Here is a 14,149-nt window from a genome sequence, read left to right on the forward strand (position 1 = left end):
CCAACCCCTGCAGGGCATACAGGGGGGTAAAGGGAAGCCACATGGGCAGGCTCCTCCATGGACCTCTGGGAGGGGCCATCCTGTGTGATGTCCCTTGTCAGGCCTGTGAGGGGGGCTTAATGAAGGGTACCCGCTTCTAAACCATCCCAATGATCACACTCAATGAAGGTAGATGGGGTGTATTCACTTGCTTGGGGTCAACATAGTAAAGCAGCCTGGGCAGGGGCTCACACGGAGGACATCTATTCTCTCCTGTTCCGGAGGCTGGAAGCGCGAGACTAGGGTGAGGGTAGGCTGGTTCCCTTCAAGGCCTCTCTCCTCGCTGTGTAGATGACTGTCTTCTCCTTGTGTCCTCACGCGGTTGTCCCTCTGTGCCTGTCTGTGTCCTGATCTCTTCTTCTTATAAGAAGACTCCTGTCAGATCACATTGGAACCCTCCCTAACAATCTCATGTTACCTTAATTACATCTGTAAATACAATCTCTAAATACAGCCGCATTCTGAGATGCTGGGATTAGGAGTTCCACATAAGGGTTGGGAAGACACACCTCAGTCCATCATGGTGGGGAGCTGAACAGCACCTCCCTAAACAACGTGATATTGGAGAACATGGCTCAGGTGCTTGGCAGCAATGGGACCAGTTTCCTGAACCCTAGAATCAAACACACCCACCTTGTCATGCACAGTGCCTCCGCTGTGCACAGACAGAACCCCCGCTGTCCGTCTTGGGCCCCAAAACAGTGGAGCTAAATGCAGCCTTCCTCTGGGAAGAGAGATGGTTGGGGCAGGACCTGTTGTTCATTGTTATTCCTCCTGGGGACAGGTGGCAGGGCAGGGGGAAGCCATGTCTTCACTCATGTGGACAAAAATCTCAGGAGGCCCTCACCGCATGGTCAGTAGGACCCAGAAGGTTCTATGTACCTGGATGAGGGGCATAGTGAGCTGACCAGTGAGAAGCTAGAGGCCCGGGGTTAGAAGCTTATGGGGAGAAACAGTGGAGGGGACCACTGCAAGGGCAGTGACCCACAAGATGCCCTACAAGATGAGGGGCATTCCGGTACACACAGCAGACACCAGCAGACACAAGAGAAGGTTACCTGAGGGAGGTTAAGGACAGGAACAACTCTATGAAAGACCCCTGCTTCCTCCTTAACCCTTAAGAGGTTTATCCATTCCAACACCAAGAGGCCCGGGGGTCATCTAGAGCTAATAAGAAAGAAACTCAGCCACTCCACCAAGGTCCCTGACTCTTAACACCTTTCCACTCGGCCAAGCTTTGTGGGCAGCCATTGTCCTCATATGTTTAGCCTCATGGTGACAGAATGGCTGCTACATCTCTGTGCTCCTGTCTCTGTTACAGGCAAGGAGCAGAAGGAAGGGACAAAGGGCCTGGGGTTAGTCCATTAAAAAAACTTTCTGGAAGACTCCTCCCCACCCCACAATAATCTTCACCTTTGTCTCATCCTAGCTGCAAAGAATTCTGGGAAGCTTTTTAGGCATCCCAAACAAAGTTGGGGTTCTTTGAGTAAGGAAGAACCAGAGGAGGGATACAGGTAAAAACTAAAGATTGTGCTGCAGGTTTTATGATGACATTATTTGTGTTAGAGCAAGCAAAGAGTCACTACCAACTAGGTTAGGTGATGTGAATAAGTCATGTGAATATTCATTCCTCTGCTAGTTGAGCACAACCTACTACGTGTGAGGAGACACAGACAAGGGCCAGACCCCTCAGGAGCTGTCCTGCGAAGACTCTTGTGGTGCATGTGTTCGGAGCTGGGTGTTCTGTTAGCGTGTTCAAAGCACGTGGGCACTAGGCTCTGAGTCAGACAGACTGGGGGCCAACATAGCTCTGCCAACAATGCTGTGTGGTCTCCAGCCTGTCACATAACCGTTCTGAACCTTCCTTTCCAAGCTTTGTGCATTTCAGGCTCTGCTCAGTGTCAGAGCTGAATTTGCTCCTCACTTGAGCTTTGTCCCATCAGCACAAGGAGGTTTGCAAACTCAGGGGGTTCCCATGGTAATAAGATACAGGCATTTCCGGAGGACTGGCTAGGAGCCGGGCACATTCTAAAATCTTTGCATTTTCTCAGCCAGCTCCCCCGAATCCCTGCAAGACAGGCACTGTCATTACTCCCATTTTAAAAAAGCGAGGGAATGGAAGCCCAGGGAAGGCATGTAACTTGCCCAGCATCTTCAGCCAGTATGGGGAGAAGGAGGGATTTTGACCTTTGATCTGCCTCTGATCTCCAGCTCTCTTCTGCCTCCTGTGAGAGACAGTAATAGCATCTAATATTTGAGTGAGATTTGAGGCTTCCAAATCAACCTTGTGGGTCTCTTTCTTTTTTTTTTTTTTAACTTTATTTCATTTTTTCAGTGTCCCAAGATTCATTGTTTATGCACCACACCCACTGCTCCATGCAATATGCGCCGCCCTTAATACCCACCACCAGGCTCACCCACCCCCTCCTCCCCCTCCCCTCCAAAATCCTCAGTTTGTGGGCTTCTTTTTATTTAAACTTGGGCTTTTCCAAACAACCTTCTAACATGGGCTCATTCTCCCCATTTCACAGATGAAGAAACTGAGTCTGGGTGACATAAACATGGTTGTCCGAGGAAGGCAGCAGAGCATTGTGCAGAGGGTACGGAATGGGTATACTTGGATTTCTCTTGCCAGTCATGGGTCATTGAGAAATGCACCTTGCCTCAGGGCACTTGGGTGGCTCAGTCAGTTAAGCATCCGACTCTTGGTTTGGACTCAGGTCATGATCTCAGGGTCCTATATCAGGCTCTGTGCTCTGCTTAAGATCCTCTCTCTCCCTCTGCCTTTCCCCCTCTCTGGCTCTCTCTAAATAAATGGATAAAGTCTTCAAAAAAAAATGTACCTTGCCTCTCATGCCTCAGTTTCTCTGTGTGCACAAGACAGTTAATAATGCCAGCCTTGAGGGTTGCAGGAAGGAATAGGTGACCCACTGCAGGGAGGGTTGGAGGCTCCCTGGCACATCACGGGCCTTCCCAATGTGGGAGCAGCACCCCCAGTCTGCAGGCTCCAAGCCAGTGCTCTCCTGTGCCCAGCGCCCCTGCATCCTGCTGCAGCCTGATGTGTAGGTGAAGGACCCCGCTGGCAGAGGAGGGTGTGTGCCATCAGGTCTGAGTTATGAAGCTCAGCCAAGTGTCCAGCTGGAGTCTCACTGCCAAGTTTCACTCTGGGACTGTGCTTTGCCCTCTGGTCTCGAGCACCCGCTCACCTACACGTGACTGCATTTATCACCTTGGCAGGGCTTCCATGGATGTGGGACAGAAACCTCTCTATTCAGCACAGCGCCTGAGAGACCCTGTGCAGAGAAGGGTGGGCGGCGAGACCCTCGGGGACAGAACTGCTCTTTCAGTGGGATGGAGGTGATGGCAGGCCCCACGGGCATGCCGACCATGGTCAGAGGGCTGCTGGGAACTCACTGGTCCCCAGGGACTCTCACCTCAGTGATCTCATCTGTGGAATACGCACTGATGCCTCCTTTGTATGCCTGGCTCCTGATAGGGGCACTGCATTGCCTTCCGTGGCTGTCACAACAAAGCCCCACCACCCAAGTGCCCACAAAGAGCAGGACTCCAGCATCTCTGCACACAGGTCACGTTCACAGGTTTCGGGGGTGAGGCATGGACGTGTCTTTTTGGAAGACCATTCTTCACTCTGCCGCCGGCTCTGACTGCTGACACCAGACTTCCCAGCTAACTTGAAGTCCTGCAGTGGTCCTGAGCCTCAAAGCCTTGGAGACCTGTCTTGTTTGTACCCCATTCTCTTCCACCAGCCCCTGAGCCTCGGGAAAGGGCTGAAGGGGGCATCCGCAGGGACATCTGTGCTCAGTTAGAGCTATAGGTGCAGTGGGACACCCAGAGGAAGGCTGAGCTAGGGAGAGTTAGGTGTGGCAGAGCCAGCCCTGCAGGGGCTAGGGCTGACGGGAGGTCCCGGCATGGGTGGGGGGGGGTGGTCTGATGAGGGTCTTCCCCCTATGCTTCAATCCAACTTGCTCCTGGTGAGAGGTGGGAGTCCCCAGCGGGGGGCGGGGGGGGGACACTGCATTGGAGCTGGGAATAGGGGAGGCCTTGGAGCATGTCTTGAAATAGAGGTGAAGGGTCTAGTGCAGGGCGGGGAAGAGGAGGTGAAGCGGAATGCAAGGGTCTTGGTGAGTGAGCAGTGCAGATGCCCTCCGCATGGACAGGGAGGGAAGAGTCGGGAAGGCCCAGGTTTGGGAGGGACTGTTTGCTGTTCTGGACAGGTTAAGTCTAGGTTCCTGCCTGATACACCTGTTGGATGCAAGTGTTGGCTAGATGGGAGCAGAATATGAGGAGGCCAGTACATAACCTCTCCTCCCAGATTTGGAGCCAATTAACTTACAAGAGAGGCAGAAGGGACATCAAAATACCAGTCTTGTTATCAAGAAAGCTGGTAGTGGACAGTATAGCTTATATCTGAGGATGAGGGGCTCCCCAGGCTGAGTCCCAGAATCTGCCAGACCCACCCGGAGCCCAGGCAGTCCTAATGATCATTGGCTTCCTTGTGGTCAGGGAGGAGCAAGGCTCAGCCACCCCGGAAGTGTGGGAACTGTGGGTGGGGCCCTGGGACCCCTACTGCTGGGCTTCCAAACCCACATGTTCCCCAGTCCCCGCCTCAGCCTCAAGTCTGAGCTCATCACTTCAGAAACTCTGAATGAAAGGAAGAAGGAGCATCCGGAGAAGGATACATTTCTGTAGGAGGACTTTCCGGAGAACCAGAGAGGTCATTTCCTCTCTCTCCTACTTCCCAATGCTGTTGACTAGCCACAGACTCTCTCAGAGCCTCCAACGACCCCTTGGCAAGACCAGGGTGCCATCCATGCAGAGACTAATCACAGCAGCAACACCCAGCACAGAAGGAGGGCCTGTGTCTCACGGCACCTTCTTACTGCCCCTGGGACATCGGGGCTCTCATTCCTGCCATTTCCCAGAGGAGAGAGCCAGATCCAGGGAGGCTGAGGAAATTTTCCAGGCTCCCCTCTCTACCCAGTTGCGCAGCCTGGTTTTGGTCCCTCGGGCTGACTCTAGGGCTCTGGGTTAGGCTGAGGCCAGATGGATCTCAGGGGGCAAGTCCCACCCACAGCAGTCCCTGAGGTCCTGCACCTGACCCAGAGCCCCTGCCCACCTTCTGCCAGCTGCGCCTCCTGGAGGCAAGAGTGCGTATCTGCATCTGTGTCTTCAGCACCAGGGGCTGGAGAAGGGGAAGGCCACATCCAGAGTTATTTCTGGGCCTGTGGGGGCTGCTGGGGGAGCTCACTGCAGCAAGGCTTTTTAAAGAAAACTGTGCCTTATCTATAAATAGCCCCCTGATGCACTCTGAGTTCCTGACGCTCTGGGGATGTGAGGTAGCTAGCGCCCTGCCTGAGAACTGCTCACGACTGATGGATTTTACCAGGGAAGGGAGTTTGGGATCAGCCAGGGAAGGACTTCATGAGCCAGAAGCATCTCCCCACAGAAACTTGAAGGACCAGAGTATTGACAGCTGTTCATTTTGCCACAGAAGGGCTTCTGAAAGCACTTATCACTGTTATGTGTAAGAGAAGTACTATATTAATGCCGCCCAGAAAATGGAAAACACATGATCTCTGTATGAAGGGCAGGCCAGTAAACTGAGTAAATGCTTTTCTTATAACAATACCCACTTACTACCCCACAGGTCCGTAGATCAGAAATCCAGGTGGGCTCTGCTGTGTTCTATGCTCGAAGGTCACAACACCAAAACCAAGGTGTTGGCTGAGCTGGACTCTTATCTGAAGGCTCTTGGGAACTCAGACAAGTTGCAGCTGTAGGATTGAGGTCCCATTTCTTTGTTGGCAATAGATAAGGAGTCATTCTCAGCTCCTGTGGGCCTCTCTGTTTCGCAGGCACAGTCCCCTCCATCTTCAAAACTAGCCAAAGTGTATCAGATCCTTCCCCTGCTTCACTTCCTCTCTCCATGACTTCCCCTTCTATCTGAACACATTTTTTTTTAAAGATTTTATTTATTTATTTGTCAGAGAGAGTGAGCACAGGCAGACAAAGAGGCAGGCAGAGGCAGAGGGAGAAGCAGGCTCCCTGCTGAGCAAGGAGCCCGACTTGGGACTCAATCCCAGGACTCTGGGATCATGACCCAAGCCGAAGGCAGCCAACTGAGCCACCCAGGCGTCCCTATCTGAACACATTTTTTAAAAATATTTTTATTTCTTTATTTGAGAGAGAGAGAGAGTGAGCGAGTGAGAGAGAGAAAGCACAAGCAGGAGGAGGGGCAGAGGGAGAGAGAGAAAGAGGCTCCCCAATGAGCAGGGAGCTCAATATGGGGCTCGATTCCAAGACCCTGGGGTCATGACCTGAGTTGAAGGCAGGTGCTTAACCGCTGGGCCCCCCAGGTGCCCCTCAAATACATTTTTTTAATGGAAATCTATCTTCAAGGTTCTTTCTCTCCTAATACTTCCAGAATCTTCTGAAAACAGGTATGGTTAGCACAAGCACACAGGGCCCGGCGATAGGGAGCCCCAACCTGAGGCTTTGAAGCACTGCCTCCACCTTGGGGAAGGGTGGGCAGGTGGTTGGGCTTGGCTGTGCAGACATAAGGTTGAAAAGATAAGCAGCCCCTCTCTGAGATGCAGCTGGCTCATCTGTAAATATGGCTGGTGTTGCCTACCCCTTCGTGGCACCGAGGATAGCATGAGAATGATGAATAGCCATTTGCTGTCCATACAAGAAGTCCTCGTCTGGGTCTTCCCGGCAAGCTGCATGGGCCTGCCGACACCTGATTTCAGACTTCCAGCCTCCCTACAGTACTTGGTGACAGAGCGCCGGGAAACCAACACAAATGCCTGTCATCGTGGAGGCACAGAGTAGGAGCCTAATAAATGCTTGCTGAGTGAATGATGTGTATTGAGTGCTTGCTCTATAGAAGACAACAGGCTGTAGAATCCAATGATGACTGAACATAGTTGTATGCTCACAGTACACAGGGCACTCGTGTAAGTACCTAAGGGGGATTCGTTCATTTAGTGCACGGGATGATCCCTTGTGGCGGGTGCTGCTACAGTTCTCATTCCACACAGGAGAAAACCAAGACACAGAGCGGCAAGCCCCTTGCCCAGGCTCAAGCAAGCAGCTGAGCCAAAATGCAAAGCTGAGCAGCTCGAACCCAGAGCCTTGCTGGGTAGCATCGCAATGTTGCCTCACAGCCTGTTGGCCAATACATAGTAAGTGATTAGTAAATACTCACTGCTCATACTCGGTCATCGCCTTTCCCCAGATGTGCTGACAAACCTCTGTGATTCTGTGAGAGTCCTCCATTCTAAAAAAAAAAAAAAAAAAAGTGTCACTTTTCTACCCCGGTCTGCTGGAGCCTCCCTGTGACTGTTCAAGATTTACTGAATAAGAGGTTGTTTGATTCTACTTTTAAAATTGTCCCTTCCTCCAAGACGCCATCTCTGACCAGCCCCCATCAATAGAAGCATCCTGTTGTGGATTGAATTGTTTCTCCCAAAAAGATATGTTGAGGTCCTAGCCCCAGTATCTGTGAATATGACCTAATTTGGAGTTGGGTCAAAAGGAAGTCATATTACATTAGGGTGAGCCCTAACGCAAGATAGCTCCTATCCTTATCAGAAGAGGCACAGAGAAAAAATGCCATGAAAGGACAGACACAGAGATTATTGTGATGCATTTATAAACCCAGGAAAGTTGGGGAAGTGGCCTAGAACAGATTCTCCCTGAGGAGAGTGAGTGCGGCACCACGGACACCTTGATTTCAGACCTCTGGCCTCCAGAACTGTGAAAGGTTACATTTCTGCTGTTTCCACCACCCACCCACGTTGTGGTCCTCTGCTATGGCAACCATGGGAAAAAAATATGCACCAGGCTTCCCACAAGCTGACTTGGGCTCATCTTATTCTAACTTGCATTCTACTCTCTTCTGGTATTTTCTAGAACCCAGGTATCTGAACTTCCCTTACTTAATAATTCAGGCCACTTGAACACTCTCTGTTCAGAGCAAGGTCAATCAATACATTGCAGTCCATGTGTGCAGGTCAGGGAGTAGTGGATTCACAGTGCTGAGACCTTGGTTCAATCGAGTAACATTTTATTTTTATTTTTTATTTTTTTAATTTCTTTTCAGTGTACCAGAATTCATTGTTTTTGCACCACACCCAGTACTCCATGCAATATGTGCCCTCCGTAATACCCACCACCAGGCTCACCCAACTTCCCACCCCCCGCCCCTTTAAAACCCTCAGATTGTTTTTCAGAGTCCATAGTCTCTCATGGTTCATCTTCCACTCCAATTTCCCCCAAATCCCTTCTCCACTCCATCTCCCCATGTCCTCTGTGTTATTTCTTATGCTCCATAAAAAAGTGAAACCATATGATAATTGTCTCTCTCTGCTTGACTTATTTCACTCAGCATAATCTCTTCCAGTCCCATCCATGTTGATACAAAAGCTGGGTATTCATCCTTTCTGATGGAGGCAAAATACTCCGGAGTGTATATGGACCACATCTTCCTTATCCATTCGTCCGTTGAAGGGCATCTTGGTTCTTCCCACAGTTTGTCGACTATGGCCATTGCTGCTATGAATATTGGGGTACAGATGGCCCTTATTTTCACTACATATGTATCTTTGGGATAAATACCCAGTAGTGCACTTGCAGGGTCATAGGGTAGCTCTATTTTTAATTTCTTAAGGAATTTCCACACTGTTTTCCAAAGTGGCTGCACCAACTTGCATTCCTACCAATAATGTAATAGGATTCCCCTTTCTCCACATCCTCTCCAATACACGCTGTTTACTGTCTTGTTAATTTTGGCCATTCTAACTGGTGTAAAGTGGTATCTCAATGTGGTTTTGATTTGACTCTCCCTGATGGCTAGTGATGATGAATATTTTTTTCATGTGTCTCTAAGCCATTTGTTTGTCTTCATTGGAGAAGTGTCTGTTCATGTCTTCTGCCCATTTTTTTTAAAGATTTTATTTATTTATTTGAAACAGAGAGAGAGATCACAGGTAGGCAGAGAGGCAGGCAGAGAGAGAGAGGGGAAAGCAGGCTTCCTGTTGAGCAGAGAGCCCGATGTGGGGCTTGATCCCAGGACCCTGAGATCATGACCTGAGCTGAAGGCAGAAGATTAACCCACTGAGCCACCCAGGTGCCCCTCTTCCGCCCATTTTTTGACATGATTATCTGTTTTGTGTGTGTTGAGTTAGAGAAGTTCTTTATAGATCCTGGATATCAGCCTTTTGTCTGTACTGTCATTTGCAAATATCTTCTCCAATTTTGGGAGTTGCCTCTTTGTTTTGTTGACTGTTTCCTTTGCTGTGCAGAAGCTTTTGATCTTGATGAAGTCCCAAAAATTCATTTTCACTTTTATTTCCTTTGCCTTTGAAGACATATCTTGAAAGAAGTTGCTGTGGATGATATTGAAGAAGTTGCTGCCTATGTTCTCCTCTGTGATTCTGATGGATTCCTGCCTCGCGTTGAGGTCTTTTATCCATTTCGAGTTTATCTTTGTGTATGGTGTAAGAGAATGGTCGAGTTTTATTCTTCTACATATAGCTGCCCAATTTTCTCAGCACCATTTATTGAACAGACTTCTTTTTTCCACTGGCTTTTCCCCCCTGCTTTGTCAGTGATTATTTGACCATAGAGTTGAGGGTCCATATCTGGGCTCTCTACTCTGTTCCACTGGTCTATGTGTCTGTTTTTATGTCAGTACCATGCAGTCTTGGTGATCACAGCTTTGTAGTAAAGCTTGAAATCAGGCAAAGTGATGTTGCCAGTTTTGTTTTTCTTTCAAATATCATCCTCAATGGGAAAAATCTCACAGCCTTCCTGTTGAGATCAGGAACACGACAAGGATGCCCATTCTCAGGTAACGTTTTTGATCTCCAGGGCCTTCTTTCAAAAGTGGCCACCTGCAGAAGAATGAAACTGAACCATTTCCTTACACCACACACAATAGACTCCAAATGGATGAAAGACCTCAATGTGAGACAGGAATCCATCAAAACCCTCAGGGAGAACACAGGCAGCAGCCTCTTCAACCTCAGTTGCAGCAACTTCTTCCTAGAAATATCACCAAAGACAAAGGAAGCAAGAGAAAAAATGAAGTATTGGGACTTCATCAAGATCAAAAGCTTTTGCACAGGAAAGGAAACAGTCAACAAAACCAAAAGACAACCGACAGAATGGGAGAAGATATTTGCAAATGACATATCAGATAAAGGGCTAGTATCCAAAATCTATAAAGAACTTACCAAACTCAACACTCAAAGAACAAATAATGAAATCAAGAAATGGGTGGAAGACATGAACAGACATTTCTCCAATGAAGACATCTAAATGGCCAAGAGACACATGAAAAAGTGCTCAACATCACTTGGCATCAGGGAAATGCAAATCAAAACCACAGTGAGATACCACCTCACTGCAGTCAGGAAATGACAGTGTTGGCAAGGATGCAGAGAAAGGGGAACCCTCCTACACTGTTGGTGGGAATGCAAGCTGGTGCAGCCACTCTGGAAAACGGCATGGAGGTTCCTCAAAATGTTGAAAATAGAACTGCCCTATGACCCAGCAATTGCACTATTGGGTATTTACCCTAAAGATACAAATGTAGTGATCCAAAGGGGCACATGCACCCGAATGTTTATAGCAGCAATGTCCACAATAGCCAAACTATGGAAAGAACCTAGATGTCCATCAACAGATGAATGGATCAAGAAGATGTGGTATATATACACAATGGAATACTATGCAGCCATCAAAAGAAATGAAATCTTGCCATTTGCAACAACATGGATGGAACTAGAGTGTATCATGCTTAGCGAAATAAGTCAAGCAGAGAAAGAGAACTATCATATAATCTCCCTGATATGAGGAAGTGGTGATGCAACATGGAGGCTTAAGTGGGTAGAAGAAGAATAAATGAAACAAGATGGGATTGGGAGGGAGACAAACCATAAGTGACTCTTAATCTCACAAAACAAACTGAGGGTTGCCGGGGGGAGGGGGTTTGGGAGAAGGGGTTGGGATTATGGACATTGGGGAGGGCATGTGATTTGGTGAGTGCTGTGAAGTGTGTAAACCTGGTGATTCACAGACCTGTACCCCTGGGGATAAAAATATATGTTTATAAAAAATAAAAAAATAAAAAAAAAATGAACGTGTTTAATGAGTAGATGCCTACTAAGTGTTTGTGAATTAATGAAAGAGTGAATCACATATTCTTTGGAAAATTTTCTAGCTCTAAGGTGTAATCAAATTACAGTAACTGTGGGGTGCCTGGGTGGCTCAGTGGGTTAAAGCCTCTGCCTTTGGCTCAGGTCATGATCCCAGGTCCTGAGATTGAGCCCTGCATCAGGCTCTCTGCTCAGCAGGGAGCTTGCTTCCCCACCCCCTGCCTGCCTCTCTGCCTACTTGTGATCTCTGTCAAATAAATAAATAATATTTTTCAAAAAATCATAGTAACTTCAGTAAGTCTGTTTAAAGCCCTCACATTTAGAGCGAAATTAATTACATTATTTTTAAAATTCCCCAAGATGCAATAAAATACAGTGAAGATCTTTCTATAATTCTGTTGTGACCAGCTAATGTTGTTAAATCAGAATTTTATTGTGTGGTTTTATTGGATCTGGCTTCACTGGGTTTTATCAGAAGATGACACATTTGCTTTTGAATTAAACTGAGCTGATTTGTAACCTACAGTTATTAGACACTTACCATTTGTCAGGCACCACCCTAAGCACTTATATCTGTTATGTACGGAAACTGGACCCAATGTGCTTCATTGTTAATCTTTCCCTCATCAATAATCACCACCACCATCATCACCACCATCACCATCACAACCATCACCGTCATCACTACCCTCACCACCATCATCACTACCACTCCACCATCACTATCACCACCATCATCACCATCACCATCATCACTACCATCACCATCATCGTCACCACCACCATCACCACCACCATCACCACTATTACCACCATCACCACCATCAACACCTTCATCACCACCACCCTCGCCACAACCACCATCACCACCACCATTACCATCATCAGCAGAAAAACTAACAATTATTGAGAACTTACCCCACATCAGGCATTGGTCTAAGCATCTAACACGTTTTTCTCAGCTAACCCTCACATAACCCCCATGAAAACTATTATTATTATCTCTATTTTTATAGGTGAGAAAACTGAGACTATGACAAACTCAAGGACTTTCTCAAATACACAGCTAATAAGTATCAAAGCTGGAGGACAAATAAGATACTTGATCTCATTCATTTGACAAATATTTCTTAGAGGGACTCTTATGATTCAGGCACTGTTCCAGGGGTTGAGGGATACTAACAAGACAGGAGCAGGAGGTTTACATTCCAGAGTATGTGTGTGTGCATGTGTACACACATGGGCATGCACGCATTCCTGCGCTTTGTAATTGTGCTCATGTACACATATGTGTGTGTATCACAGGTATATATGCATGCATGTGTGCATGCCTGAAAGTAAGCATAAGCGTGTGTGTATGTGGGTGGGGCAGGGGCACAGACAATGAAAAAGTAAACAAATAAATGAACAAAGACAATTTCAGAGAGATACTATGCTATGCTAAAACTAAAGCAGGATGTTGGGACACAAAGCGAGGGGGCAGAGCTTCTTCAGACTGGATGGTCAAAGAATATATGACATTTGACATTCGAAGTAAATGGCATTTGAGCCAAAGCTGGAAGAATAAGAAGGGGTAGATATTTGGGGTGGAGTTTCAAGGGGAGGACAGCAAGTGCCAATACTACACAGCAGCCACAACCCAGCCATGTTCTAGCAACAGAAAGTGGCTGGTGATTTTCCAGCATCCTGAGCAGGGGACAGCATCGTAGGGTGAGGTTGGGATATGAGGCAGGGCCAGGCCATTTGGGTGTGAGCTGGAGTTTGGGCTTATTCTGTGCACGAAGGGCAAGCAGATAGGTGACATGATCTTTCTCACATATTAAAAAAGGATTCGGGCTGCTTTCAGGAATAGATTGGAGGGAGCAGGGAAAGAGATGGAGACAATATTCTGAAGGTGTCTGGGATCATCAGGACTACAGATGGTGTCTCTGGAGACTGTGGTGGGTGGCCATGATTACGGAGAGAGTTAAAAGCATTTGAGATGTGTTGGGTAAATGGAGTCAACAAGAATATGAGCTAGACATGCGGGGTGCAGGGAAAGAGGCTGAAGACCACTGATGACAGTGAACACTCACCCTGTCAGGCACTACTCAAGTCCATTGTTGGAATAGAAGGGAAGAGAGGGTAGGTATTGCTCAGCATCATGGAAACCAAAGGAGGGAACTAAGTCACAGAGAGCTAAGATCATGCAGCTAGAAGGTGCTGGAGCCAGATTAAAGAGAAGATGGAAAAGTTGGTGTAGGGTGGCATTGCTCACACCTGTGCAGGTGGGCCCTGGGGTAGATATGGGCTCCCAGCAAGGGCACTTAATTGGATCAGAGGTATACAAATCTCTTGAATGTAATGAAGTAAGAATGGATTCATTTGGTTGGGTTTCTGGTAGATTTCCTGAACATGCCATTTCCTCTGGTATAAAGGTTTCCACCCCACTCACTCATTTTTCTGCCAGAGGCTCAATTGATTTTTTTTTTCATTGCACTTGCTAATTTCTAAATGGCATTTCAACTTTCTCTCCTGAATACCTCTTGTGCTTTAGCTCATAAATCTTTGACACATGGCACTAGCCTTCTGGATAGTTATGGGAAGAACCAAGACACAGACTGATTCGCCATTTCTCAAGAAGGGGTCTGGGATACCGCCTTCAAGTTTTACCCTTTGTTTTCAAGCTAGAGTGTCTTAATGTTGCAATTGTCCTTTAACCACAGGAAAACTAGTTTCATATACAATTTCCTGGCTGAGATGTTCAAGGTGTTTTAAACACTGCAATTAAAACAGTGGCCAAATTATCCCTCTTAAGAACTGAACACTATGTGTCATTGTTTTATGCTCTGAAGCTCATTCTAACCTGTTTGAGGTCTTTCAATGTTACAGAATTTTCAGAGCTAAAAAGTACTTCGGTAATCATATACCTTCTTTTTTGATAGATA

This window comes from Mustela lutreola, chromosome 1 (genome assembly GCF_030435805.1).
Source record: "Mustela lutreola isolate mMusLut2 chromosome 1, mMusLut2.pri, whole genome shotgun sequence".
NCBI classification, from domain to species: domain Eukaryota; kingdom Metazoa; phylum Chordata; class Mammalia; order Carnivora; family Mustelidae; genus Mustela; species Mustela lutreola.